Source organism: Phyllobates terribilis, unplaced genomic scaffold (genome assembly GCF_046119375.1).
Source record: "Phyllobates terribilis strain yellow unplaced genomic scaffold, ASM4611937v1 Scaffold_12__6_contigs__length_324123572, whole genome shotgun sequence".
Lineage (NCBI taxonomy): Eukaryota > Metazoa > Chordata > Amphibia > Anura > Dendrobatidae > Phyllobates > Phyllobates terribilis.
In genome coordinates this window covers 306,559,050-306,584,131 of record NW_027362772.1, presented here as the reverse complement: position 1 = coordinate 306,584,131, position 25,082 = coordinate 306,559,050, and the positions used below count along the sequence as shown (strand labels likewise).

Here is a 25,082-nt window from a genome sequence, read left to right as displayed (position 1 = left end):
GTTGTTCTCCTGTTTGAATCTCCTCTGAAGAGTGGCATCATGGGCTCCTCAAAACAACAGTCAAATGATCTGAAAACAAAGATTATTCAACATAGTTGTTCAGGGGAAGGATACAAAAAGCTGTCTCAGAGATTTAACCTGTCAGTTTCCACTGTGAGGAACATAGTAAGGAAATGGAAGAACACAGGGACAGTTCTTGTTAAGGCCAGAAGTGGCAGGCCAAGAAAAACATCAGAAAGGCAGAGAAGAAGAATGGTGAGATCAGTCAAGGACAATCCTCAGACCACCTCCAGAGAGCTGCAGCATCAAGTTGCTGCAGATGGTGTCACTGTGCATCGGTCAACTATACAACGCACTTTGCACAAGGAGAAGCTGTATGGGAGAGTGATGCGAAAGAAGCCGTTTCTGCAAGCACGCCACAAACAGAGTCGGCTGAGGTATGCAAAAGCACATTTGGAGAAGCCAATTTCTTTTTGGAAGAAGGTCCTGTGGACTGATGAAACCAAGATTGAGTTGTTTGGTCATACAAAAAGGCGTTATGCATGGCGGCAAAAAAACACAGCATTCCAAGAAAAACACTTGCTACCCACAGTAAAATTTGGTGGAGGTTCCATCATGCTTTGGGGCTGTGTGGCCAATGCCGGCACCGGGAATCTTGTTAAAGTTGAGGGACGCATGGATTCCACTCAGTATCAGCAGATTCTTGACAATAATGTTCAAGAATCAGTGATAAAGTTGAAGTTACGCAGGGGATGGATCTTTCAGCAAGACAATGATCCAAAACACCGCTCCAAATCTACTCAGGCATTCATGCAGGGGAACAATTACAATGTTCTGGAATGGCCATCCCAGTCCCCAGACCTGAATATCATTGAACATCTGTGGGATCATTTGAAGAGGGCTGTCCATGCTCGGCGACCATCAAACTTAACTGAACTGGAATTGTTTTGTAAAGAGGAATGGTCAAAAATACCTTCATCTAGGATCCAGGAACTCATCAAAAGCTACAGGAAGCGACTAGAGGCTGTTATTTTTGCAAAAGGAGGATCTACTAAATATTAATGTCACTTTTCTGGTGAGGTGCCCATACTTATGCACCTGTCAAATTTTGTTTGAATGCAGATTGCACATTTTCTGTTAGTACAATAAACCTCATTTCAAGGCAGAAACATTACTGTGTCCAACAGTTATTACATATATCAAACTGAAATAGCTGTTGCAAAAACACCAATTTTTATAAAACATTAAGCTTAAGATTAATAGGGGTGCCCAAACTTTTTCATATAACTGTATATAATGTTTCTATTGTACTGCACGTATATATAATGTTTCTATTGTACTGCACATATACAGGTGCATCTCACTAAATTAGAATATCATCAAAAAGTTAATTTATTTCAGTTCTTCAATACAAATAGTCAGGGGTGGATTAAGAGTAGCAAGGGCCCCGGGCAGTTTAGAAGGTGCGGACCTACACACCTACACACCTACACCTGATGTATCACGTGACATGTCACATGATCCCCTGTGATAGATCATGCGATAGTTCACGTAAAATTAATTTGGCACCATATTAATTAGAATGATTTTTTTTTACGCTGTGTGCCCACTACGCGTTTTTTAAGCATTTCCGCAGTGGCAATTCCGCTGCAGAAACGCTTAAAAAACGCTTGGTAGAAGGTCCGCCATGTTCCCCAATGATAATCCACAGCACTAACAATTATTTTGACTTGCATTGAAACACATGGAATCCGCATCACTGCATCTGTACATGCAGAATCCATGCGTTTCAATGTGCGGATGGTACCCGGGTCTGGAGAAGAGGAGACTCTCCTCCAGACCCGGGTACCATAGAACCTGTAAAAAAAGAATAAAATAAAAAATAAATATTATACTTACCTCCTGATGGCCCCTGGTGTCTTTATCCGATCCGTCCTGGCTTGCCGGCAGCTCGCGATGGTCTGAAAAGGACCTGCCGTGACGTCATTTAGTCATGTGACGGGTCACACGACCGCTGACGTTGGCAGGCCATCAGAAGGTAATTATATATTTATTTTTTACCATTCTATCGGTCACACTATATATGCCGGTTGCCGGTTGCATGGATTTATATAGTGTGACCAAGTTGTCAAGCACTTTCCAAGTGATGCTAAAATCGCTTGTCAACCCGCATGCAGAAATGCATGTGAAGAACGCTTCACATCCGCTTGTCCCTGGCAGGAAAACGCATGTACAATCCGCATGTACAATCCGCATGTACAATCCACATGCATTTTTTCTGCCAGGGAGATGCAGAAATGCTCAAAAAAATCCGGAGCATTTCTGCATCGTGGGCACATAGCCTTACATTAATTGTATGACTCAATATTGAGCACACGTAGCCATCTATACACAGAAGGGGGCCGCACGTAGCCATCTATACACAGAAGGGGGCCGCACGTAGCCATCTATACACAGCAGGAGGCTGCACGTAGCCATCTATACACAGCAGGAGGCCGCACGTAGCTATCTATACACAGCGGGAGGCCGCACGGAGCCATCTATACACAGCGGGAGGCCGCACGGAGCCATCTATACACAGCGGGAGGCCGCTCGGAGCCATCTATACACAGCGGGAGGCCGCACGTAGCCATCTATACACAGCGGGAGGCCGCACGGCGCCATCTATACACAGCGGGAGGCCGCACGGAGCCATCTATACACAGCGGGAGGCCGCACGGAGCCATCTATACACAGCGGGAGGCCGCACGGAGCCATCTATACACAGCGGGAGGCCGCACGGAGCCATCTATACACAGCGGGAGGCCGCTCGGAGCCATCTATACACAGCGGGAGGCCGCACGTAGCCATCTATACACAGCGGGAGGCCGCACGGCGCCATCTATACACAGCGGGAGGCCGCACGGCGCCATCTATACACAGCGGGAGGCCGCACGGAGCCATCTATACACAGCGGGAGGCCACATGGAGCCATCTATACACAGCGGGAGGCCGCAAAGAGCCATCTATACACAGCGGGAGGCCGCACGGAGCCATCTATACACAGCGGGAGGCTGCACGGTGCCATCTATTCACAGCGGGAGGCCGCACGGTGCCATCTATACACAACAGGGAGCCGCACGGTGCCATCTATACACAGCGAGAAGCCGCAAGGCGCCCCCCCCAAAGACAGCAGGAGGCCGCACGGCGCCATCTATACTCAGCAAGAGGCTGCACGCAGTCACGCACGCAGTCACGCACACACACAAACATATACAGACATATACATACACGCATAAACACATTTGAAACACAAAAATACATATAAACAGACATCACACAATGATATCTGCCTGCACACACATACATACATACACATACACACACACACACTCACTCTCACACATACACACTATCACACATACACCATCCCCCGGCTCGGCTCCAGTCCTCCTGGCTCCTGCTCCTCTCCGGTGGTAAGTAGCAGTGCAGGCCGGGCGCGCACTGCGTGACGTCACAGCTAGGAGACACGGCCGCGCACAGGGCCATGTCTCCTAGCAGTGACGCGGCCGGGCCAGCACGGGGAAGTTAACTGCTGCAGTGCTGGCCCGGCCGAAGAAAAAGCAGCTGCCGTGCACCGCTGCTGGGGGAGCGGACCGGGGGCCGTCCCCGCCATTGTCTGCCAGTATGTGCCGCGGGGCCGCACATATAATGAGGGCAATCCGGCCATAGACACCCCGGAGCCCCGGGCCCCCTGGAGACCCGAGGCCCCGGGCGGTAGTCCGATTGCCCTCATTATAATCCGCCTATGCAAATAGTGAACCTGCTATATTATATAGAGTCATTACACACAGAGGGATCTATTCTATAGAGTCATTACACACAGAGGGATCTATTCTATAGAGTCATTACACACAGAGGGATCTATTATATAGAGCCATTACACACAGAGGGATCTATTATATAGAGTCATTACACACAGAGGGATCTATTCTATAGAGTCATTACACACAGAGGGATCTATTATATAGAGCCATTACACACAGAGGGATCTATTATATAGAGTCATTACACACAGAGGGGTCTATTATATAGAGTCATTACACACAGAGGGATCTATTATATAGAGTCAGTACACACAGAGGGATCTATTATATAGAGTCATTACACACAGAGGGATCTATTATATAGAGTGATTACACACAGAGGGGTCTATTATATAGAGTCATTACACACAGAGGGAACTATTATATAGAGTCATTACACACAGAGGGATCTATTATATAGAGTCATTACACACAGAGGGATCTATTATATAGAGTCATTACACACATAGGGATCTATTATATAGAGTGATTACACGCAGAGGGATCTATTATATAGAGTCATTACACACAGAGGGATCTATTCTATAGAGTCATTACACACAGAGGGATCTATTATATAGAGCCATTACACACAGAGGGATCTATTATATAGAGCCATTACACACAGAGGGATCTATTATATAGAGTCATTACACACAGAGGGATCTATTATATAGAGTCATTACACACAGAGGGATCTATTATATAGAGCCATTATACACAGAGGGATCTATTATATAGAGTCATTACACACAGAGGGATCTATTATATAGAGTCATTACACACAGAGGGATCTATTATATAGAGTCATTACACACAGAGGGATCTATTATATAGCGTCATTACACACAGAGGGATCTATTATATAGAGTCATTACACACAGAGGGATCTATTATATAGAGTGATTACACACAGAGGGGTCTATTATATAGAGTCATTACACACAGAGGGATCTATTATATAGAGTCATTACACACAGAGGGATCTATTATATAGTCATTACACGCATAGGGATCTATTATATAGAGTGATTACACGCAGAGGGATCTATTATATAGAGTGATTACACGCAGAGGGATCTATTATATAGAGTGATTACACACAGAGGGATCTATTCTATAGAGTCATTACACACAGAGGGATCTATTATATAGAGCCATTACACACAGAGGGATCTATTATATAGAGTCATTACACACAGAGGGATCTATTATATAGAGTCATTACACACAGAGGGATCTATTATATAGAGTCATTACACACAGAGGGATCTATTATATAGAGTCATTACACACAGAGGGATCTATTATATAGAGTCATTACACACAGAGGGATCTATTATATAGAGTGATTACACACAGAGGGGTCTATTATATAGAGTGATTACACACAGAGGGAACTATTATATAGAGTCATTACACACAGAGGGATCTATTATATAGAGTCATTACACACAGAGGGATCTATTATATAGAGTCATTACACACATAGGGATCTATTATATAGAGTGATTACACGCAGAGGGATCTATTATATAGAGTCATTACACACAGTGGGATCTATTATATAGAGTCATTACACACAGAGGGATCTATTATATAGAGTCATTACACACAGAGGGATCTATTATATAGAGTCATTACACACAGAGGGATCTATTATATAGAGTCATTACACACAGAGGGATCTATTATATAGAGTCATTACACACGGAGGGATCTATTGTATAGAGTCATTACACACGGAGGGATCTATTATATAGAGTCATTACACACGGAGGGATCTATTATATAGAGTCATTACACACGGAGGGATCTATTATATAGAGTCATTACACGGGGAGGGATCTATTATATAGTCATTACACGCAGAGGGATCTATTATAGAGAGTCATTACATGCAGAGGGATCTATTATATAGAGTCATTACACACAGAGCGATCTATTATATAGAGTCATTACACGCAGAGGGATCTATTATATAGAGTCATTACACGCAGAGGGATCTATTATATAGAGTCATTACACCCAGAGGGATCTATTATATAGAGTCATTACACACAGAGGGATCTATTATATAGAGTCATTACACACTGAGGGATCTATTGTATAGAGTCATTACACACGGAGGGATCTATTGTATAGAGTCATTACACGCGGAGGGATCTATTATATAGAGTCATTACACGCAGAGGGATCTATTATATAGTCATTACACACAGAGGGATCTATTATATAGAGTCATTACACACAGAGGGATCTATTATATAGAGTCATTACACACAGAGGGATCTATTATATAGAGTCATTACACACAGGGGGATCTATTATATAGAGTCATTACACACAGAGGGATCTATTATATAGAGTCATTACACACAGAGGGATCTATTATATAGAGTCATTACACACAGGGATCTATTATATAAAGTCATTACACACAGAGGGATCTATTTCACGTGTTTATTTCTGCTAATGTTGATGATTATGGCTTACAGCCAATGAAAACACAAAAGTCATTATCTCAGTAAATTAGAATACTTTATAACAACAGCTTGAAAAATGATTTTAAAATCCAAAATGTCTGTTCAGTAAATGCCTCAATACTTGGTCGGGCTCCTTGTGCATCAATTACTGCATCAATGCGGCAATGTGGCATGGAGGCGATCAGCCTGTGGCATGGAGGGATCAGCCTGTGGCATGGAGGGATCAGCCTGTGGCATGGAGGGATCAGCCTGTGGCTGCTGAGGGGTTATGGAAGCCCAGGTGGCTTTGATAGCAGCCTTCAGCTCGTCTGCATTGTGGGGTCTGGGGTCTCTCGTCTTCCTCTTGACAATACTCCATAGATTCTCTATAATAGATTCTCTATGGGGTTAAGGTCAGGCGAGTTTGCTGCCAATCAAGCACAGTGATCCTGTTGTGTGTAAACCAGGTATTGGTACTTTTGGCCATGTGGACAGGGGCCAAGTCCTGCTGGAGAATGACATTCCCATCTCCATAAAGCTTGTCGGCAGAGGGAAGCATGAAGAGCTGTAAAATGTCCTGGCAGACGACTGCGCTGACTTTGGTCTTGATAAAACACAGTGGACCTCCACCAGCAGATGACATGCCCCCAAACCATCACTGATTGTGGAGACTTCACACTAGACCTCCAGCAGCTTGGATTGTGGCCTCTCCACTCTTCCTCCAGACTCTGGGACCTTGTGGAGTGTGTCAGTGACTGCCTTCTGGACATCTGTCAAGTCAGCAGTCTTCCCCGTGATTGTGGAGCCTACTGAAACAGACCAAGGTCAACATTAACAGAAATAAACACTTAAAATAGATCACTCTGTCTGTAATGACACATTGTAGACATTGATATGACCTCTTGTATCCATGTCGGCATCCGAGTACTTTCCAATTTCTTTTTCTCAGGGACCCATAGACATCCGACCCTCGGATTAATATCGGACATGTCTCAGTCCACAAAAAAAAACAGACGTGTGAACAATCCCATAATCTGTCTTGGGTCTTGCTCTCACTTGCGATTCAATCGGACGTCCACATAAATGATCAATGAAGCTGAACAGATGTAATAGGTTCAATAAATGATCAAATACAAAGAAATTCCTTCAATCTAATATTCAATGATTTAGAAAGTCGGATAATCTGGCGTTGGGGTCTAGCCATAAATTAAAGGGGTTGTCTAGTGAAGATAAGTTATGATGATAACTTATAGATCGTGGGGGTCCGACCGCTGAGACCCGCACACTGATCAGCAGAGCCAGGCACTTTACCAGCAGCCTCAATCATTCTCTATGGATGTGCCGGAAAAAGCCAAGCGCTGCGCTCGGCAGCTCCATAGGCAATGAATGGAGGGAGCGGGGGCCGGGCATGCAGACTGCAGCTCCATCCTACGTGTGGATACAAGTGCCCAGAGGTCGGACCCCCAGTTATCACCTATCCTACAGACTGGAGATAACTTATATTCACTGGACAAACCCTATAAATATGCTTTAGAGATGCAGAAGTAGTATAAAAAAATCTCTTATTAATCCTCCTGCGCCTGCCAATCTGGAGTATAGCAGTTCCCTATATACATAGAGCTCAATAATAGCACCGTATACAATAAGCTCCCCCTAGTGGTGGCTGCAGGAAGGGAAAATGTCACATTTTAACTCTTCATCAGATTTGTAGCCCCGTATCGGAGAACATATTTGTTATAAATATATATTATGCGATTGATCAGCACAGATCACACCGTGTCCTGAACTTGCAAGGAAGATGACGAGGCTGAGAGGGGACATTTTTCTGCCATTATTTTCCTCTCTCTCCATTAACTCTTTTATCTTGGGTCTAGAGAGCGCGGTTCCAAGAAAACAAGTTGTTTGTGGCCTTGATTTGCTGCCACTGAGTAATATCATATCTCCGTCTACTCCCTGTGACTTGTACAGACTCCAGTCCATTCAGACGCGTAGCTGCCTCTTCACATAGATCATTGGCGTCTATATGTCCGCCAACTTGTAATATTTTGTTCTTAACCGGTGGTCTTGGCTGCCGGCCCCCTGTAGTAAAACCTCCAAGATAAGTGAAGCAACGTATGCTTACGATAAAGCGGAGAGATGGCAAAGGATGAGTCTATATAGGAGCAGTATTATAGTAGTTATATTCTTGTACATAGGAGCAGTATTATAGTAGTTATATTCTTGTAGATAGGAGCAGTATTATAGTAGTTATATTCTTGTACATAGGGGGCAGTATTATAGTAGTTATATTCTTGTAGATAGGAGCAGTATTATAGTAGTTATATTCTTGTACATAGGGGGCAGTATTATAGTAGTTATATTCTTGTACATAGGAGCAGTATTATAGTAGTTATATTCTTGTACATAGGGGGCAGTATTATAGTAGTTATATTCTTGTACATAGGAGCAGTATTATAGTAGTTATATTCTTATACATAGGGGCAGTATTATAGTAGTTATATTCTTGTAGATAGGAGCAGTATTATAGTAGTTATATTCTTGCACATAGGGGGCAGTATTCTAGTAGTTATATTCTTCTACATAGGAGCAGTATTATAGTCGTTATATTCTTGTACATAGGGGCAGTATTATAGTAGTTATATTCTTGTACATAGGGGGCAGTATTATAGTAGTTATATTCTTGTACATAGGGGCAGTATTATAGTAGTTATATTCTTGTACATAGGGGCAGTATTATAGTAGTTATATTCTTGTACATAGGGGGCAGTATTATAGTAGTTATATTCTTGTACATAGGAGCAGTATTATAGTAGTTATATTCTTGTACATAGGGGGCAGTATTATAGTAGTTATATTCTTGTACATAGGGGGCAGTATTATAGTAGTTATATTCTTGTACATAGGAGCAGTATTATAGTAGTTATATTCTTATACATAGGGGCAGTATTATAGTAGTTATATTCTTGTAGATAGGAGCAGTATTATAGTAGTTATATTCTTGCACATAGGGGGCAGTATTCTAGTAGTTATATTCTTCTACATAGGAGCAGTATTATAGTCGTTATATTCTTGTACATAGGGGCAGTATTATAGTAGTTATATTCTTGTACATAGGGGGCAGTATTATAGTAGTTATATTCTTGTACATAGGGGCAGTATTATAGTAGTTATATTCTTGTACATAGGGGCAGTATTATAGTAGTTATATTCTTGTACATAGGGGCAGTATTATAGTAGTTATATTCTTGTACATAGGGGCAGTATTATAGTAGTTATATTCTTGTACATAGGAGCAGTATTATAGTAGTTATATTCTTGTAGATAGGAGCAGTATTATAGTAGTTATATTCTTGTACATAGCGGGCAGTATTCTAGTAGTTATATTCTTCTACATAGGAGCAGTATTATAGTAGTTATATTCTTGTACATAGGGGCAGTATTATAGTAGTTATATTCTTGTACATAGGGGGCAGTATTATAGTAGTTATATTCTTGTACATAGGGGCAGTATTATAGTAGTTATATTCTTGTACATAGGGGCAGTATTATAGTAGTTATATTCTTGTACATAGGAGCAGTATTATAGTAGCTATATTCTTGTATATAGGGATCAGTATTATAGTAGTTATATTCTTGTACATAGGAGCAGTATTATAGTAGTTATATTCTTGTACATAGGAGCAGTATTATAGTAGCTATATTCTTGTACATAGGGGGCAGTATTATAGTAGTTATATTCTTGTACATAGGGGCAGTATTATAGTTGTTATATTCTTGTACATAGGGGCAGTATTATAGTAGTTATATTCTTGTACATAGGAGCAGTAATATAGTAGTTATATTCTTGTACATAGGAGCAGTATTATAGTAGTTATATTCTTGTACATAGGGGCAGTATTATAGTAGTTATATTCTTGTACATAGGGGGCAGTATTATAGTAGCTATATTCTTGTACATAGGGGCAGTATTATAGTAGTTATATTCTTGTACATAGGGGCAGTATTATAGTAGTTATATTCTTGTACATAGGGGCAGTATTATAGTGGTTATATTCTTGAACATAGGGGCAGTATTATAGTAGTTATATTCTTGTACATAGGGGCAGTATTATAGTAGTTATATTCTTGTACACAGGGGCAGTATTATAGTAGTTATATTCTTGTATATAGGAGCAGTATTATAGTAGTTATGTTCTTGTACATAGGAGTAGTATTATAGTAGTTATATTCTTGTACATAGGGGCAGTATTATAGTAGTTATATTCTTGTACACAGGGGCAGTATTATAGTAGTTATATTCTTGTACATAGGGGCAGTATTATAGTAGTTATATTCTTGTACATAGGAGCAGTATTATAGTAGTTATATTCTTGTACATAGGAGCAGTATTATAGTAGTTATATTCTTGTACATAGGGGCAGTATTATAGTAGTTATATTCCTGTACATAGGCGGCAGTATTATAGTAGTTATATTCTTGTACATAGGAGCAGTATTATAGTAGTTATATTCTTGTACATAGGAGCAGTATTATAGTAGTTATATTCCTGTACATACGGGCAGTATTATAGTAGTTATATTCCTGTACATAGGCGGCAGTATTATAGTAGTTATATTCTTGTACATAGGGGCAGTATTATAGTAGTTATATTCTTGTACATAGGAGCAGTATTATAGTAGTTATATACTTGTACATAGAAGTAGTATTATAGTAGTTATATTCTTATACATAGGAGCAGTATTATAGTAGTTATATACTTGTACATAGAAGTAGTATTATAGTAGTTATATTCTTGTACATAGGGGCAGTATTATAGTAGCTATATTCTTGTACATAGAAGTAGTATTATAGTAGTTATATTCTTGTACATTGGGGCAGTATTATAGTAGCAGTATTATAGTAGTTATATTCTTGTACATAGGAGCAGTATTATAGTAGTTATACTCTTGTATATAGGGGCAGTATTATAGTAGTTATATTCTTGTACATAGGAGCAGTATTATAGTAGTTATACTCTTGTATATAGGGAGCAGTATTATAGTAGTAATATTCTTGTATATAGGGGCAGTATTATAGTAGTTATATTCTTGTACATAGGGGGCAGTATTATAGTAGTTATATTCTTGTACATAGGAGCAGTATTATAGTAGTTATATTCTTGTACATAGGAGCAGTATTATAGTAGTTATATTCTTGTACATAGGGGGCAGTATTATAGTAGTTATATTCTTGTACATAGGGGGCAGTATTATAGTAGTTATATTCTTGTACATAGGGGGCAGTATTATAGTAGTTATATTCTTGTACATAGGAGCAGTATTATAGTAGTTATATTCTTGTACATAGGAGCAGTATTATAGTAGTTATATTCTTGTACATAGGGGGCATTATTATAGTAGTTATATTCTTGTACATAGGAGCAGTATTATAGTAGTTATATTCTTGTATATAGTGAGCAGTATTATAGTAGTTATATTCTTGTACATAGGGGGAAGTATTATAGTAGTTATATACTTATACATAGGGGGCAGTATTATAGTAGTTATATTCTTGTACATAGTGGCAGTTTTATAGTAGTTATATTCTTGTACATAGGAGCAGTATTATTGTAGCTATATTCTTGCACATAGGAGCAGTATTATAGTAGTTATATTCTTGTACATAGTGGCAGTTTTATAGTAGTTATATTCTTGTACATAGGAGCAGTATTATTGTAGCTATATTCTTGCACATAGGAGTAGTATTATAGTAGTTATATTCTTGTACATAGAGGGGCAGTATTATAGTAGTTATATTCTTGTACATAGGAGCAGTATTATTGCAGCTATATTCTTGCACATAGGAGCAGTATTATAGTAGTTATATTCTTGTACATAGTGGCAGTTTTATAGTAGTTATATTCTTGTACATAGGAGCAGTATTATTGTAGCTATATTCTTGCACATAGGAGCAGTATTATAGTAGTTATATTCTTGCACATAGGGGCAGTTTTATAGTAGTTATATTCTTGTACATAGGAGCAGTATTATTGTAGCTATATTCTTGCACATAGGAGCAGTATTATAGTAGTTATATTCTTGTACATAGGGGGCAGTATTATAGTAGTTATATTCTTGTACATAGGGGGCAGTATTATAGTAGTTATATTCTTGTACATAGGGGGCAGTATTATAGTAGTTATATTCTTGTACATAGGGGGCAGTATTATAGTAGTTATATTCTTGTACATAGGGGGCAGTATTATAGTAGTTATATTCTTGTACATAGGAGCAGTATTATAGTAGTTATATTCTTGTACATAGGGGGCAGTATTATAGTAGTTATATTCTTGTACATAGGGGGCAGTATTATAGTAGTTATATTCTTGTACATAGGGAGCAGTATTATAGTAGTTATATTCTTGTATATAGTGAGCAGTATTATAGTGGTTATATTCTTACACATAGGAGCAGTATTATAGTAGTTATATTCTTGTACATGGGGGCAGTATTATAGTAGTTATATTCTTGTACATAGGGGGCATTATTATAGTAGTTATATTCTTGTACATAGGGAGCAGTATTATAGTAGTTATATTCTTGTACATAGGAGCAGTATTATAGTAGTTATATTCTTGTGCATAGGGAGCAGTATTATAGTAGTTATATTCTTGTACATAGGAAGCAGTATTATAGTAGTTATATTCTTATACATAGGAGCAGTATTATAGTAGTTATATTCTTGTACATAGGGGCAGTATTATAGTGGTTATATTCTTGCACATAGGAGCAGTATTATAGTAGTTATATTCTTGTACATAGGAGCAGTATTATAGTAGTTATATTCTTGTACATAGGGAGCAGTATTATAGTAGTTATATTCTTGTACATAGGGAGCAGTATTATAGTAGTTATATTCTTATACATAGGAGCAGTATTATAGTAGTTATATTCTTGTACATAGGGGCAGTATTATAGTGGTTATATTCTTGCACATAGGAGCAGTATTATAGTAGTTATATTCTTGTACATAGGAGCAGTATTATAGTAGTTATATTCTTGTACATAGTGAGCAGTATTATAGTAGTTATATTCTTGTACATAGGGGCAGTATTATAGTGGTTATATTCTTGTACATAGGGAGCAGTATTATAGTAGTTATATTCTTGTACATGGGGGCAGTATTATAGTAGTTATATTCTTGTACATAGGGGGCATTATTATAGTAGTTATAATCTTGTACATAGGGAGCAGTATTATAGTAGTTATATTCTTGTATATAGTGAGCAGTATTATAGTGGTTATATTCTTGCACATAGGAGCAGTATTATAGTAGTTATATTCTTGTACATAGGAGCAGTATTATAGAAGTTATATTCTTGTACATAGGGGTAGTATTATAGTAGTTATATTCTTGTACATAGGAGCAGTATTATAGTAGTTATATTCTTGTATATAGGAGCAGTATTATAGTAGTTATATTCTTGTACATAGGGGGCATTATTATAGTAGTTATATTCTTGTACATAGGGGCAGTATTATAGTAGTTATATTCTTATACATAGTGGGCAGTATTATCGTAGTTATATTCTTGTATATAGGGGCAGTATTATAGTAGTTATATTCTTGTATATAGGGGGCAGTATTATAGTAGTTATATTCTTGTACATAGGGGCAGTATTATAGTAGTTATATTCTTGTACATAGGGAGCGGTATTATAGTAGTTATATTCTTGTACATAAGGGCAGTATTATAGTAGTTATATTCTTGTACATAGGGAGCAGTATTATAGTAGTTATATTCTTATACATAGGAGCAGTACTATAGTAGTTATATTCCTGTACATAGGGGCAGTATTATCGTAGTTATATTCTTGTATATAGGGGCAGTATTATAGTAGTTATATTCTTGTACATAGGGGCAGTATTATAGTAGTTATATTCTTGTACATAGGGAGCGGTATTATAGTAGTTATATTCTTGTACATAAGGGCAGTATTATAGTAGTTATATTCTTGTACATAGGGGGCAGTATTATCGTAGTTATATTCTTGTATATAGGGGCAGTATTATAGTAGTTATATTCTTGTACATAGGGGCAGTATTATCGTAGTTATATTCTTGTATATAGGGGCAGTATTATAGTAGTTATATTCTTGTATATAGGGGGCAGTATTATAGTAGTTATATTCTTGTACATAGGGGGCAGTATTATAGTAGTTATATTCTTGTACATGGGAGCAGTAGTATAGTAGTTATATTCTTGTACATAGGAGCAGTATTATAGTATTTATATTCTTGTATATAGGGGGCGGTATTATAGTAGTTATATTCTTGTACATAGGAGCAGTATTATAGGAGTTATATTCTTTTACATAGGGGGCATTATTATAGTAGTTATATTCTTGTACATAGGAGCAGTATTATAGGAGTTATATTCTTGTACATAGGAGCAGTATTATAGTAGTTATATTCTTGCATATAGGGACAGTATTATAGTAGTTATATTCTTGTACATAGGGGGCAGTATTATAGTAGTTATATTCTTGTACATAGGGGCAGTATTATAGTAGTTATATTCTTGTACATAGGGGGCAGTATTATAGTAGTTATATTCTTGTACATAGGGAGCAGTATTATAGTAGTTATATTCTTATACATAGGAGCAGTATTATAGTAGTTATATTCTTGTACATAGGGGCAGTATTATAGTGGTTATATTCTTGCACATAGGAGCAGTATTATAGTAGTTATATTCTTGTACATAGGAGCAGTATTATAGTAGTTATATTCTTGTACATAGTGAGCAGTATTATAGTAGTTATATTCTTGTACATAGGGGCAGTATTATAGTGGTTATATTCTTGTACATAGGGAGCAGTATTATAGTAGTTATATTCTTGTACATGGGGGCAGTATTATAGTAGTTATATTCTTGTACATAGGGGGCATTATTATAGTAGTTATAATCTTGTACATAGGGAGCAGTATTATAGTAGTTATATTCTTGTATATAGTGAGCAGTATTATAGTGGTTATATTCTTGCACATAGGAGCAGTATTATAGTAGTTATATTCTTGTACATAGGAGCAGTATTATAGAAGTTATATTCTTGTACATAGGGGTAGTATTATAGTAGTTATATTCTTGTACATAGGAGCAGTATTATAGTAGTTATATTCTTGTATATAGGAGCAGTATTATAGTAGTTAAATTCTTGTACATAGGGGGCATTATTATAGTAGTTATATTCTTGTACATAGGGGCAGTATTATAGTAGTTATATTCTTATACATAGGGGGCAGTATTATCGTAGTTATATTCTTGTATATAGGGGCAGTATTATAGTAGTTATATTCTTGTATATAGGGGGCAGTATTATAGTAGTTATATTCTTGTACATAGGGGCAGTATTATAGTAGTTATATTCTTGTACATAGGGAGCGGTATTATAGTAGTTATATTCTTGTACATAAGGGCAGTATTATAGTAGTTATATTCTTGTACATAGGGAGCAGTATTATAGTAGTTATATTCTTATACATAGGAGCAGTACTATAGTAGTTATATTCCTGTACATAGGGGCAGTATTATCGTAGTTATATTCTTGTATATAGGGGCAGTATTATAGTAGTTATATTCTTGTACATAGGGGCAGTATTATAGTAGTTATATTCTTGTACATAGGGAGCGGTATTATAGTAGTTATATTCTTGTACATAAGGGCAGTATTATAGTAGTTATATTCTTGTACATAGGGGGCAGTATTATCGTAGTTATATTCTTGTATATAGGGGCAGTATTATAGTAGTTATATTCTTGTACATAGGGGCAGTATTATCGTAGTTATATTCTTGTATATAGGGGCAGTATTATAGTAGTTATATTCTTGTATATAGGGGGCAGTATTATAGTAGTTATATTCTTGTACATAGGGGGCAGTATTATAGTAGTTATATTCTTGTACATGGGAGCAGTAGTATAGTAGTTATATTCTTGTACATAGGAGCAGTATTATAGTATTTATATTCTTGTATATAGGGGGCGGTATTATAGTAGTTATATTCTTGTACATAGGAGCAGTATTATAGGAGTTATATTCTTTTACATAGGGGGCATTATTATAGTAGTTATATTCTTGTACATAGGAGCAGTATTATAGGAGTTATATTCTTGTACATAGGAGCAGTATTATAGTAGTTATATTCTTGCATATAGGGACAGTATTATAGTAGTTATATTCTTGTACATAGGGGGCAGTATTATAGTAGTTATATTCTTGTACATAGGGGCAGTATTATAGTAGTTATATTCTTGTACATAGGGGGCAGTATTATAGTAGTTATATTCTTGAACATAGGAGCAGTATTATAGGAGTTATATTCTTGTACATAGGAGCAGTATTATAGTAGTTATATTCTTGTACATAGGAGCAGTATTATAGTAGTTATATTCTTGTATATAGGAGCAGTATTATAGTAGTTATATTCTTGTACATAGGGGCAGTGTTATCGTAGTTATATTCCTGTATATAGGGGCAGTATTATAGTAGTTATATTCTTGTATATAGGGGCAGTATTATAGTAGTTATATTCTTGTACATAGGGAGCGGTATTATAGTAGTTATATTCTTGTATATAGGAGCAGTATTATAGTAGTTATATTCTTGTACATAGGGGCAGTATTATAGTAGTTATATTCTTGTACATAGGGGCAGTATTATAGTAGTTATATTCTTGTACATAGGGAGCGGTATTATAGTAGTTATATTCTTGTACATAAGGGCAGTATTATAGTAGTTATATTCTTGTACATAGGGAGCAGTATTATAGTAGTTATATTCTTGTACATAGGGGCAGTATTATAGCAGTTATATTCTTGTATATAGGGGGCAGTACTAGAGTACTTATATTCCTGTACATAGGGAGCAGTATTATAGTAGTTATATTCTTGTACATAGGGAGCAGTATTATAGTAGCTATATTCTTGTACATAGGAGCAGTACTATAGTAGTTATATTCCTGTACATAGGGAGCAGTATTATAGTAGTTATATTCTTGTACATAGGAGCAGTATTATAGTAGTTATATTCTTGTATATAGGAGCAGTATTATAGTAGTTATATTCTTGTACATAGGGAGCAGTATTATAGTAGTTATATTCTTGTACATAGGGGGCAGTATTATCGTAGTTATATTCTTGTATATAGGGGCAGTATTATAGTAGTTATATTCTTGTACATAGGGGCAGTATTATCGTAGTTATATTCTTGTATATAGGGGCAGTATTATAGTAGTTATATTCTTGTATTTAGGGGCAGTATTATAGTAGTTATATTCTTGTATATAGGGACAGTATTATAGTAGTTATATTCTTGTACATAGGGGGCAGTATTATAGTAGTTATATTCTTGTACATAGGAGCAGTAGTATAGTAGTTATATTCTTGTACATAGGAGCAGTATTATAGTATTTATATTCTTGTATATAGGGGGCGGTATTATAGTAGTTATATTCTTGTACATAGGAGCAGTATTATAGGAGTTATATTCTTGTACATAGGGGGCATTATTATAGTAGTTATATTCTTGTACATAGGAGCAGTATTATAGGAGTTATATTCTTGTACATAGGGGGCAGTATTATAGTAGTTATATTCTTGTACATAGGAGCAGTATTATAGTAGTTATATTCTTGTACATAGGGGGCAGTATTATAGTAGTTATATTCTTGTACATAGGGGGCAGTATTATAGTAGTTATATTCTTGTACATAGGGAGCAGTATTATAGTAGTTATATTCTTGTATATAGTGAGCAGTATTATAGTGGTTATATTCTTACACATAGGAGCAGTATTATAGTAGTTATATTCTTGTACATGGGGGCAGTATTATAGTAGTTATATTCTTGTACATAGGGGGCATTATTATAGTAGTTATATTCTTGTACATAGGGAGCAGTATTATAGTAGTTATATTCTTGTACATAGGAGCAGTATTATAGTAGTTATATTCTTGTGCATAGGGAGCAGTATTATAGTAGTTATATTCTTGTACATAGGAAGCAGTATTATAGTAGTTATATTCTTATACATAGGAGCAGTATTATAGTAGTTATATTCTTGTACATAGGGGCAGTATTATAGTGGTTATATTCTTGCACATAGGAGCAGTATTATAGTAGTTATATTCTTGTACATAGGAGCAGTATTATAGTAGTTATATTCTTGTACATAGGGAGCAGTATTATAGTAGTTATATTCTTGTACATAGGGAGCAGTATTATAGTAGTTATATTCTTATACATAGGAGCAGTATTATAGTAGTTATATTCTTGTACATAGGGGCAGTATTATAGTGGTTATATTCTTGCACATAGGAGCAGTATTATAGTAGTTATATTCTTGTACATAGGAGCAGTATTATAGTAGTTATATTCTTGTACATAGTGAGCAGTATTATAGTAGTTATATTCTTGTACATAGGGGCAGTATTATAGTGGTTATATTCTTGTACATAGGGAGCAGTATTATAGTAGTTATATTCTTGTACATGGGGGCAGTATTATAGTAGTTATATTCTTGTACATAGGGGGCATTATTATAGTAGTTATAATCTTGTACATAGGGAGCAGTATTATAGTAGTTATATTCTTGTATATAGTGAGCAGTATTATAGTGGTTATATTCTTGCACATAGGAGCAGTATTATAGTAGTTATATTCTTGTACATAGGAGCAGTATTATAGAAGTTATATTCTTGTACATAGGGGTAGTATTATAGTAGTTATATTCTTGTACATAGGAGCAGTATTATAGTAGTTATATTCTTGTATATAGGAGCAGTATTATAGTAGTTATATTCTTGTACATAGGGGGCATTATTATAGTAGTTATATTCTTGTACATAGGGGCAGTATTATAGTAGTTATATTCTTATACATAGGGGGCAGTATTATCGTAGTTATATTCTTGTATATAGGGGCAGTATTATAGTAGTTATATTCTTGTATATAGGGGGCAGTATTATAGTAGTTATATTCTTGTACATAGGGGCAGTATTATAGTAGTTATATTCTTGTACATAGGGAGCGGTATTATAGTAGTTATATTCTTGTACATAAGGGCAGTATTATAGTAGTTATATTCTTGTACATAGGGAGCAGTATTATAGTAGTTATATTCTTATACATAGGAGCAGTACTATAGTAGTTATATTCCTGTACATAGGGGCAGTATTATCGTAGTTATATTCTTGTATATAGGGGCAGTATTATAGTAGTTATATTCTTGTACATAGGGGCAGTATTATAGTAGTTATATTCTTGTACATAGGGAGCGGTATTATAGTAGTTATATTCTTGTACATAAGGGCAGTATTATAGTAGTTATATTCTTGTACATAGGGGGCAGTATTATCGTAGTTATATTCTTGTATATAGGGGCAGTATTATAGTAGTTATATTCTTGTACATAGGGGCAGTATTATCGTAGTTATATTCTTGTATATAGGGGCAGTATTATAGTAGTTATATTCTTGTATATAGGGGGCAGTATTATAGTAGTTATATTCTTGTACATAGGGGGCAGTATTATAGTAGTTATATTCTTGTACATGGGAGCAGTAGTATAGTAGTTATATTCTTGTACATAGGAGCAGTATTATAGTATTTATATTCTTGTATATAGGGGGCGGTATTATAGTAGTTATATTCTTGTACATAGGAGCAGTATTATAGGAGTTATATTCTTTTACATAGGGGGCATTATTATAGTAGTTATATTCTTGTACATAGGAGCAGTATTATAGGAGTTATATTCTTGTACATAGGAGCAGTATTATAGTAGTTATATTCTTGCATATAGGGACAGTATTATAGTAGTTATATTCTTGTACATAGGGGGCAGTATTATAGTAGTTATATTCTTGTACATAGGGGCAGTATTATAGTAGTTATATTCTTGTACATAGGGGGCAGTATTATAGTAGTTATATTCTTGAACATAGGAGCAGTATTATAGGAGTTATATTCTTGTACATAGGAGCAGTATTATAGTAGTTATATTCTTGTACATAGGAGCAGTATTATAGTAGTTATATTCTTGTATATAGGAGCAGTATTATAGTAGTTATATTCTTGTACATAGGGGCAGTGTTATCGTAGTTATATTCCTGTATATAGGGGCAGTATTATAGTAGTTATATTCTTGTATATAGGGGCAGTATTATAGTAGTTATATTCTTGTACATAGGGAGCGGTATTATAGTAGTTATATTCTTGTATATAGGAGCAGTATTATAGTAGTTATATTCTTGTACATAGGGGCAGTATTATAGTAGTTATATTCTTGTACATAGGGGCAGTATTATAGTAGTTATATTCTTGTACATAGGGAGCGGTATTATAGTAGTTATATTCTTGTACATAAGGGCAGTATTATAGTAGTTATATTCTTGTACATAGGGAGCAGTATTATAGTAGTTATATTCTTGTACATAGGGGCAGTATTATAGCAGTTATATTCTTGTATATAGGGGGCAGTACTAGAGTACTTATATTCCTGTACATAGGGAGCAGTATTATAGTAGTTATATTCTTGTACATAGGGAGCAGTATTATAGTAGCTATATTCTTGTACATAGGAGCAGTACTATAGTAGTTATATTCCTGTACATAGGGAGCAGTATTATAGTAGTTATATTCTTGTACATAGGAGCAGTATTATAGTAGTTATATTCTTGTATATAGGAGCAGTATTATAGTAGTTATATTCTTGTACATAGGGAGCAGTATTATAGTAGTTATATTCTTGTACATAGGGGGCAGTATTATCGTAGTTATATTCTTGTATATAGGGGCAGTATTATAGTAGTTATATTCTTGTACATAGGGGCAGTATTATCGTAGTTATATTCTTGTATATAGGGGCAGTATTATAGTAGTTATATTCTTGTATTTAGGGGCAGTATTATAGTAGTTATATTCTTGTATATAGGGACAGTATTATAGTAGTTATATTCTTGTACATAGGGGGCAGTATTATAGTAGTTATATTCTTGTACATAGGAGCAGTAGTATAGTAGTTATATTCTTGTACATAGGAGCAGTATTATAGTATTTATATTCTTGTATATAGGGGGCGGTATTATAGTAGTTATATTCTTGTACATAGGAGCAGTATTATAGGAGTTATATTCTTGTACATAGGGGGCATTATTATAGTAGTTATATTCTTGTACATAGGAGCAGTATTATAGGAGTTATATTCTTGTACATAGGGGGCAGTATTATAGTAGTTATATTCTTGTACATAGGAGCAGTATTATAGGAGTTATATTCTTGTACATAGGAGCAGTATTATAGTAGTTATATTCTTGCATATAGGGGCAGTATTATAGTAGTTATATTCTTGTACATAGGGGGCAGTATTATAGTAGTTATATTCTTGTACATAGGGGCAGTATTATAGTAGTTATATTCTTGTACATAGGGGGCAGTATTATAGTAGTTATATTCTTGTACATAGGAGCAGTATTATAGGAGTTATATGCTTGTACATAGGAGCAGTATTATAGTAGTTATATTCTTGCATATAGGGGGCAGTATTATAGTAGTTATATTCTTGCATATAGGGGGCAGTATTATAGTAGTTAAACCTAGCAATCTTTTTCCATTTTATACAGTAATATATTCTTGCCTGGGGTCTTTCACCTTCACCTTGTATCAGGGCCTTATATCTGCACATAGATGCAGTTTGTGTCCATGTACAGACCCTAATCCCGTCACACTAATGTCGCACTGGTTAGCGGCCATGTTTCCTGCTCGGGCCTCAATGATCTCACTGTAGAGATGTATAAAGTGCGAGGGACTGAGCACAGAGCCGCCTGACAGCTGTAAATCTGATCTTTCTGCTGCTAGTGGGTTTTCTATAATACGTAATTCATTTAATAACATTTCTTTGTTATTTTTATATGTTTTCCTTGCAGGATTTTGGCTCTTGGACAGACGTCTCCAGGCCAGCTGCTCCAGGTAAGGAGTGCAATAACTTACTCTATATAAAGAATGAATAAGAAAGAGCGCGGCGTGAAAACTTGTGCAAACAATAGAGCCCAAGTCCTGAGCGCCGGTTCTGATATCAGGTTGTGATTTCTCACTATGGGTTAAAGTTCTAGAGAAGATATAACCTTAGGCGGCATGATGTCTTCTCCATGAACTTAGCCATGGAGGGTGGAGGATCAGCCCCTCGACAAAACTCGAGCACCGCTGATCTCTGGGAAAGCAGAGCGCCATTACTATAACCGTTATAGATTGGTTGGATCGGGATCCAATATTATCATGCCCATGGCCAGAGTAGCCCTTTTGTCCTGAATGAATTAGTATCAGGGTGATTTTTTTTTTGGGGCTATAATGTAACCACATGTAAAATATTTTAATTCTTTGGCTTGCACCTTTAAGTCTTAAAGGGGACCTCTCACAAATTTTAATGTTCCCTTTTTAGATGGTAGCGGAGAATCCGTCCCTCTCTTATACCGGAGCATGCACCGTTTTAGCACCCCATATGCTCCGTCCAGGGGCAGGTTCCTTTTTAATTACTTGTGAATCAGAACCAATAATACCTGACGGCAGGTTACGTTGCACCCAGTGAGGCCATAATTAGCCCCTGGCACATACTGCTCCTCAGTTTTGGGAATGGCCTCAATTTTGAACCAGTGCCAAAGTAAATGGTGACGTGCGCCTTCCATATTTACTAAGTAGCAGAGCGGGGGGTGACGTGAAGGGGGCGGCTGTGCCCGGCGTTACGCAGCGTCCTGTCCTGTGCAAGCAAAGCAAGAGGAGCCCGTTACATAACAGATACAACATGTACAAAGGGCTGGGGTGATCCCCCCCCCCGAGACACAGGGGATGAGACCCCCCAATCCATCGGAGGACCAGATCACACTGGGGAGTTACTTAAAGGGGCAGCAATCTAATAAAATCTCTTTATCTCTGTTGCATGAAAAAAGTAATTCTCCAAATATTGTTTCTGTAATGTTCAGACTTTGGTTTGAGGAAGAAAAGTGGAAATATTTTACAATATGACCGATATCAGGTGTTCAGACGCCTTCATGTTGGGACAGTCACTTAACATGTGTTATCTCGATGTAGGATATAATGGAGCCTTGCATCATGCAGATGTGGGTGACCAGGATGGCACCAGCCCCTCAGAGCTCTCTCCTGTGGTGTGTGCCACGAGGTGTGTGCCACGAGGTGTGTGCCGCGAGGTGTGTGCCGCGTGGTGTGTGCCGCGAGGTGTGTGCCGCGAGGTGTGTGCCGCGAGGTGTGTGCTGCATGGTGTGTGCCGCGTGGTGTGTGCCGCGTGGTGTGTGCCGCGTGGTGTGTGCCGTGAGGTATGTGCTGCGTGGTGTGTGCCGCAAGGTGTGTGCCATGAGGTGTGTGCCGTGAGGTGTGTGCCGCGTGGTATGTGCCGCGTGGTATGTGCCGTGAGGTGTGTGCCGTGAGGTGTGTGCCGTGAGGTGTGTGCTGCGTGGTGTGTGCCGCAAGGTGTGTGCAATGAGGTGTGTGCCGCGAGGTGTGTGCCGCGTGGTATGTGCCGTGAGGTGTGTGCCATGAGGTGTGTGCTGCATGGTGTGTGCCGCAAGGTGTGTGCTGCGTGGTGTGTGCCGCGTGGTGTGTGCCGCGAGGTGTGTGCCGCGTGGTGTGTGCTGCAAGGTGTGTGCCATGAGGTGTGTGCCGCGTGATGTGTGCCGTGAGGTGTGTGCAGCGTGGTGTGTGCCGCAAGGTGTGTGCCGTGAGGTGTGTGCCGTGAGGTGTGTGTTGCGTGGTGTGTGCCGCAAGGTGTGTGCCATGAGGTGTGTGCCGCAAGGTGTGTGCTGCATGGTGTTTGCCATGAGGTGTGTGCCGCGTGGTGTGTGCCACGAGGTGTGTGCCGCGAGGTGTGTGCCACACTACTCCTTGGTGCTCATTGTTTCCTTTCTTTTTTTTCCATCTTTAAAACTATCAAGCGCGTGCGCCTTCCTGGAGTTGAAACCAACAAGTATTATATTGTGAGTTATTCCTTACACATAGATAGTTTTCTTGCACCTTGGGTCCCTCTTCCTCCAGGCCTCATTACGGCTCCTATTTCCCTCTATAAATGGAGGATATGTTACTACTACCATTATGAGGAGCAACTCAATAATCCTAAATTTGCACTTTTGGGAAGTGCTATTGTGCAGCATCGCCCTCCTTTTTCGCCTGCAAGTTTTTGAGGAATTGGGTATGAGGCTGCTGAGGTAGGTTCTTAAGGTCCAGTCAGCTGTTCCCTGTAGGCGCCAGGAGAGGGGAGCCCTATGTATGAAGGGTTTGGGCCTGTTCCGGACAGTGGGTATGAGGCTGCTGGGATAGGTGCATAAGGTCCAGGGCAGCTGTTCCCTGTAGACACCAGGAGAGTTGAGCCCTATGTATGAAGGGTTTGGGCCTGTTCCGGACAGTGGGTATGAGGCTGCTGTTGTAGGTGCTTAAGGTCCAGGTCAGCTGTTCCCTGTAGGCGCCAGGAGATGGGAGCCCTATGTATGGAGGGTTTGGGCCTGTCCCGGACAGTGGGTATGAGGCTGCTGTTGTAGGTGCTTAAGGTCCAGGTCAGCTGTTCCCTGTAGGCGCCAGGAGATGGGAGCCCTATGTATGGAGGGTTTGGGCCTGTCCCGGACAGTGGGTATGAGGCTGCTGTTGTAGGTGCTTAAGGTCCAGTCAGCTGTTCCCTGTAGGCGCCAGGAGAGGGGAGCCCTATGTATGGAGGGGTGGGCCTGTCCCGGAC

The 25,082-nt window shown here is 38.0% G+C and overlaps 1 protein-coding gene across 4 annotated transcripts in view; it reads left to right on the top strand.

Moving 5' to 3' along the window:
* CDON (cell adhesion associated, oncogene regulated) overlaps window positions 1-25,082 on the top strand; it is a 150,967-nt gene that overhangs the window by 46,619 nt on the left and 79,266 nt on the right. For 3 of the 4 annotated variants that reach the window (XM_073657340.1, XM_073657338.1, XM_073657336.1), the window contains one exon: window positions 22,276-22,318. The exons of the other annotated variant lie outside the window; for it this stretch is intronic. The gene's annotated coding sequence lies outside the window, so the exon portion shown is untranslated. The remainder of the gene's footprint in view (window positions 1-22,275; window positions 22,319-25,082) is intronic. 4 annotated transcript variants of the gene reach the window in all.